Source organism: Ambystoma mexicanum, chromosome 1p (assembly GCF_040938575.1).
Source record: "Ambystoma mexicanum isolate Mex_15411 chromosome 1p, UKY_AmexF1_1, whole genome shotgun sequence".
NCBI classification, from domain to species: Eukaryota; Metazoa; Chordata; class Amphibia; order Caudata; family Ambystomatidae; genus Ambystoma; species Ambystoma mexicanum.
Window position 1 is genome coordinate 975,858,871 of NC_090921.1, and position 6,524 is coordinate 975,865,394.

Below are 6,524 nucleotides of genomic sequence, written 5' to 3' on the forward strand. Positions count from 1 at the left end.
TGAGCATTGGATCTGGTCTCCCTTCCTGTGCTTGAGAGCAAGTTTGAGGCACATTGAATGGAAGTGTGAAAAGCTACCATCGCTTCCAGTAGGGCTGCCATACTCTTAGTGACTGTCAGCAGGGCTTTTAACCTTGCAATGGTATGGTACATAGTATGTAATGTTATTTTATGTTCTATTAATTGTCGATTGTATATTGTACCATCTGCCACTAGTGTGGTCTTGTTCACAAATTTTCTACGCCTGACCGTAGGTGCGCGTGTCCTAATCGAGACATGTAAGATGCACTGTTATCACTGCTTCTTAGGCATGCCAATGTTTCTGCAAAAGTGTTTAGGAAGCTGATCAATTTTGCTTACCAGTTACTTTGTGTGTTCACTTTAATATTTGAATGTCATTGGCTAGTTAGGCTAAAGAAATCTGTGATTGACATTTACCATTGTTTGGCCTATGGTAACCTTTAAGTTTCGTTTGGCGGACGGGGGCAATGACATTACAAGTAAGTATGGTGGTCCCATAAAGGGCATATCCAAAGCACCAGAGACTATTTTCTAATTTGTTGTCGTAATGGCGCTCCGACCCGTAGTTATCCAAACTCTCTTTTAGTCCAATAAGAATGTATTGTCTTTAGAGAGGCTCTTTTAACAAAAGGACAGTAGATCAAGAATGCCCTGAACATGTGGGGCCAGTAGATTCCATAATTTGATTGCATTTTAAGTCTAAGCTCTCCCTGTACCAACGTTTAAAACGTGGCATATGGAAGGGCACAATGTCTTGGGTTACATGAGGGATGGTACTTGAACATTCGATTCCTGATGTAATGCTGGAGTATGCCGTAAAAAGCTTCTTGGGCTATGGTTAGTCATTTAAAATCTGTCTTAGCCTAGACTGGCAACCAATGAACCCTTCTACGGACATGAAAAATGTTATGATGGTGGGGGGTGTTGGTGACTATATCTACAGCTGTGTTTTCCAGTACCTGTAGAGTATTAATCGCATATTTGGGGAGCCTGCATACAGCGCATTGCAATGGTCCAATTTTGACCCAATAAAGGCTCTTACGATTTGTGGTAGAATGCGATTCCTCCAGCAATGGTCTGAGTTGGCGCAAATACTACAATAATGGTAATGGGCAGAGCCGATTACTGAATTAATATGCGGTATCATTGAAAGACTATAATCAAAAAGAGCACCTAGGGATATCATGTTTTTCTTTGCAGTGGTAGTGATATCCCTGATAGTCTAAGGTGTTCAATTGTGGGGGAAGTTTGGATGATACCAGTAAAAGCTCTTTTCTGTGAGTTTTCTGCCATCCGTTGTTCGATTTCGTGGAAGATAGTTTGAATTGTAGCTATATTAGCCTGCAGATCTTTGCCAAGCCTAAACACGAGCTGGGTATCCTCTTCAAACATTTTAAATGTGATGTCATAATCGACCATGATGTCATGGAGAGGTTTTAAATAGATGTTAAAGAATAAGAAGGATAAACGTGTACCCTGCCAGACACCACATTCCACAAGGTCAACCCGGGATTGATAATGGCCACTTTTTACCCTACAATGTCTGTTGCTAATAAAATAAGACGGTCATTTGGCAGAATGACATCGTAAGGAATCTTGGCATTTGGCCCAAAGTTGGAATTTCAGGCAGAGGCTTCGTCTTGGTCAGTAGCTGCATAGTTTGGACTGTGGGGACTTTCAACCAATTCTCTGGAGTGCCTGATGCTTGAAGCCCATGCAGCAAGCTACTGGTAGCAAGCGAAGCACATTTAGAGGCGGAGAGATCTTACCCAAGATGATGTGACGGAATCTGCGCGCAGAGTTCTGGGCATGTTGGCGTTTGTTGAGGTAGAATTACTCCCGTCATTTCTTTGTAGGTGCATCTGCTTCTCTACAGTCTTCAATATGTCTCACAAAATTGTGCACTGATAATAATGTGCTCATTATAATTCACCGCTGATAATGTGTTCATTATAATTCACCGTCTGTTTCCTTTTCATTTGTTATGTTATTTGATATTTGTATAGCGCCTACTGTCATTGTTATGGCTTTGAAGCTCTGCAGTGGACGAACGCCCTTCGGAAGACCGTAGTCTGTGCAAACATGTAAAAAGAGCAGTACAATGTGTGGGAACAGTAATTGCCATTCGGTGGTAAGCAAAGATGATTAGGTTAAAGTATTTTACATCATGCAGCGCCTATTGCAAGGCAAAAGGAATACTGCTATGTCGGTGACAGACAGCTGGAACACATTTTTTTGTGGCACTCTGCTGTATTTTATGGGTTGCCGCGCGAGAGTGCTCAAGGGTATTGTGAGTGCTCCATCAATCCCTAGGGCAACTGCCTACAGTTGAGGGCTCTGCTATACATTACATGCAGAACACATACATCAATGGCTATCATGCAGTCCACATGCTCATTACATGCACAGTTGTCCGATAAGACCTAGTTACCACTGCACCAGTCCTCTTGTCTGTACCATCTCGTTATTGCAGTAAAAATGTAATACATTGTATTCAAACGTGGTGGCGGCAACACAGTCCCCTGTGGAAAAAGAAATACTGGACTTATGCCATTGCTAGTCTCCAGGACACCCAGTCCTCTAGAGAGAAGCCACTTGCTACCCCCTGCCCTTGTTTACCTACTCACCTGAGACCTCTCATGTTTACTGGCCTGGATGACCTGTGGCTGCCTGATCGTTGGGAAGTGGGAATTCCAACAAGCTATTATGCTCCCTGAGATACAGATTGCAACACTGCAAGCCAAATGTCAAGCAGCTCGAACAGAAACAAAATACAACCGGCCAGAGCTTGGCAAACACAGTAAAACGCAGAAGCACTACAAACTATGGAATGAAAAGCTAAAATCAAAACTACACGCTGCTAAGCAAACAAGAATATAGAATTAAGACTCAAACCTCTACCAACAAGTGATATGATAATGGAACACAAGGAAATTATCCAACCAACTAATGTAGCGTATACGTGGCACCCATCAGATGCAGGAATCGGAGAGGCCCCGACGAAGGATCCCCGAGATATGATATGCATAGGCCATGGATTCTGTTTCTCCTGTACTTTTTTGTTCTTATACTTTGCATTTTTACATATTGAGTGCAACAAGCATCATTGTTTAACGTTATCGTTTTACTCAGTTGAACACTTCTTGACCTTTAAATGCAGACTCACTTTGAGCACGTCCCATTGTAGCCATTCTTTACTGTACCCTCCCATTAGTGTCCTCAGTGATTTCACTGGATTAAAGGGGGCAGGGCCTTTTCATCTTTTCGAAGGCAAAGAAGTAGCTTTTCGAACAAAAGGTACTTTTGGAGTTCAAATGCATCAAAGTTATGTGTGTGTCTCTCACAATCTCTTCTCGTACATTATTTTGTTTACACTTTGTGTATTTACCTAAAATCAGTTGTTTGGGGAGTTTGGATTAGGCCATGAGGGAGATGCTTTATAAATACCATGCATGCATACATAAATCTCCCAACGGCTGGCCTTATATCAAACAAGATGAGCAAACTGACACTGAAGGCCCATAGGGCACGAGATACCTTGACACTGATCACTCAAGTGTTTGCGTAGGTGGCAGTAGTCCAACCGTAAATGCTGCACAAGGTATCTATGGCCTTATTTCGTTCATCTAAGTCTACCTATGATATTTAGAAAATCCCTGCTGTTTGTACTCCACACCGAGGTAACTGGATGGACTGCCCTGCTAGTGCAAGGACTAAGGGCTCTAAATATATGAAACGAGAGGGCGTCCTGCCACTTAACGTTTACAACATCACATCATTCATGGATGCTAAAAGCTATATAAAGAGTATAGTAGCTTGAAGTATTCTGCTCTTGGCACCCAGTCTCAAGGCTGTTTTTAAGTTTGCAGGATCAGTCTACAAACATATGCAAATACACTTTGTCATCTAAGCAGCTTTCTTTAATTGGCGGTTATTTTACTTTTTCTTTCTGTTTCTCACATAAGCAGTACAATAAATGTACCAAAAGTTGTGTTCTTTGTTCATAAGATACATACATAAACAGTAGTCCACACATAATACAGCAAAATAGACAAAACCGTGTAGAATGTGGGGACCGTCAATTCAAATTGAAGCTGGTCAAATTGTGCATCATTCACATTTGTAAACATAGTACACCAAAACGTATTAACAGAATGGTTAGGCATCTACCTATTGACATGCTCTAATTTGTAATTCTTTGCCACAAAGGATCAGGGGCTACGCATGTGTCCTTGTTTAAAACCCAACCTAGGTTGAATAACAAATAAAATGACCAATCCTTAGGTCTACGCCAGGGTGGTGCGCCCTATGTCTGTTGTGGACTCTTCAGCATCATAGGTGCTTGGTCCAGTGGTGTATCGGCCCTTGGTGAGTGTGCCATCTTCTGGGCCTTGGATTGTGTCTCTCTGATGGGGGAACACATATACGTAGTGTTTTAGAAATGATTAAAAACAGATTCCTAGGAGAAGAACCAACTAGGGGGAATGGGTGCAATTTTTAAAAATAGACTTTAAAAATTGTCTCTTTTTTCCTGAGAGAGTGGCACTAACCTTGTGAGTGTCCTGGGAAACTTGGCGGTGACAGATGTGTCGTGGACCAATTTCTGTATGTACCGCCTTTGAATTCTGGTGGTTGTACTGGATTAGTATGGAGATTCTTCCACTATTCTTTCTTGTAAGGCCGGCCCTCGTCCATGTTCAGCTGTTCTATGGGTGGAATGAATTTGGGAAGATTCCACACTGAAACATGAGTCTGGAGGCGCATTCACGTTTTCACCAGATCATCCTCTTACTTTATCTAAGGGAACATATGCAGATGAGGAACATACCATGTCTGCCGTTCTCAAATCAATGCAGTCCCATTTGGAAGCAAGGTTAATCCCAGTGGATGATCCTAACAGTGTTTATTATGAAGAGGAAAAATAGGATATGTTGGTACCATCCTACAACGATAGATGATGTCCTTCATGGAGCAGGGGAACAAGAGGGGGGATGATGTCACTACGATAGAATGGGTCCATGCATTTTAATATTTAGCAAAATCATGTGTAGGCAGTCCAAATCTGCAGAAAATACATATGTTATATGAGCACAGTCTTTCAATATTCTCCAGAGTTTAGAAATCGACTGGAGATTTGTAAATGTTTGGTCAGTTCGACCAGATTTCTCCTCTGTGACCACTTTAGCATATTTTCACAAATTGTTCTGTAGACTTTGACTGCCTCTTATTTATGTGACCCTGAAAGACATACAATAATTTAATCCAAGAACCTGGTCTCCAGATGACCTCCCATTTCATACAAATAGTTGTCTGTGGAGTATTTTATTATCACAGTCAATCTGAAAGGGTCCTAAATGGTGTTCCTGGCCTCTTCCCATTGTGCCACTAATCTGGAAACGAGGTACAGAAAATGTTTACATGCCCTTGTCTAACCTAACGATCTTAGCAAGAATGGAGAAGAAATCCAGTGTCTTCATTAACAATGATCTTTGCCCGAAGTAGAGCCTCCAGCTAAATCTTCTTGCAACCTCAGCAATAAAAGTGGTGCACCTAGTGACCTTTAGTTTGATTCCTCTTGATAACAGGAATATAACACTGGATTTGGTAGGTAGAAGGATTTAATTATCACCCACAATGATCAAAGCTGCAAATACAGCATCAGTTCTGACACAATACTACTGAGCAAGAGCTACGAAGGGGTTGAAATGCTTGAATTTGTGGAACAAGGGAGAGGAGCTTCCAATAGAACCATGAAAGTAACAAATGATCTTGCAAACCTGTTTTTCTCATCATTGAATAATGGTACTGTCCTTAGCAGGCTTTCATTGGTGAATTATGGATTGCTGTCATGGCAAATGATTTGACTAGGGCTTTTGGTGAATCAGACTGTTGATGAATTGCTGCAAAACATCAAAACGAACATGACTGCAGCTTGAACCATGGGCCTATTGTCTCAGAGAAGACATCCTCTTTCCTAACCAGGATCCTTTGGAAGAGTATATATACCAACACTATCTGGATTCCCGACCTCTGTCTCCCAAACCCCAGAGGGGCCCCTGAAAGGGGAGGAAACTGATCGAGAAGGCAGGCTGGGCAACCTAAATCTAAAGGAAATAAAGAGGCTTTACTCAAGAAGTTCTCCCCACCCTCGATTCAGGATTCCAGGTACACAGTAGTTGGCAAAACGCCAATATCAATAAACATATGGAAGGAAATTCTATCAGATATATGTTCTTTGAATACCCTTCAGTCAAGCTATACTTAAGGATTTATTCACAGACAACTGCCAATCTTCGGATAGAGACATCATATTCCACATCCCACTTTCCCTAGATAAAGTTAGGGCCTCCCTCCCCTGCAGCAAATCTAGTGAGTATATTTGACTTACGTTCTGGTCCCGAAATGTAAACGGTTAGATGGCATCCCTATCCTAAACCTCAGAAAATACATTTGGTACCCTTCTTCTTTTAAAAAAAGGAGCAATTTTTGTGCCATGAAATTTCC